The following is a 462-nucleotide window of genomic DNA, read 5'->3' on the forward strand; positions in this document are numbered from 1 at the left end:
CTGCTGCTCATGTGACTCTTTTTTTCTAGTCCTCTCGTTCTGGTCGTGTTTGCTCTTGTTCTCTCTGTACTATGTTTTTTGTTAATTGTTCATTGCTAACGTGAATTGGGTACTGTGCATTTAGTTTTGTAGTGTCGTGTTATTTTCTTCCTTGCCTTTTTTGCAAGCACTTTTTGTTATCGTTTTGTCTTTTCCTGGTCCTTACTTGACCACCGCTTTATGTTTCTACTTTGTCGGTGTGTTTTTGTATTAAACATTTTTGTTATGGCGTTTTGTCCCGTGTCCACTATTTTGGGATCCAAAAACTAGTGATGGCAAAATGAAGCCCCATAAAGCAGTGAAGCCCTGCAGGGAAATACTTCACACACACGCTTCGGGGCTTCAAGATGAATCATTTCCTCGTCTACGCCATCATGTGGACAGGAAAATGTATATCATGCTTGATGCATGCAATAAAATGGT

The sequence above is a fragment of the Hippocampus comes genome, unplaced genomic scaffold (genome assembly GCF_001891065.2).
Source record: "Hippocampus comes isolate QL1 unplaced genomic scaffold, H_comes_QL1_v1.1 scaffold146, whole genome shotgun sequence".
Classification (NCBI taxonomy): Eukaryota; Metazoa; Chordata; class Actinopteri; order Syngnathiformes; family Syngnathidae; genus Hippocampus; species Hippocampus comes.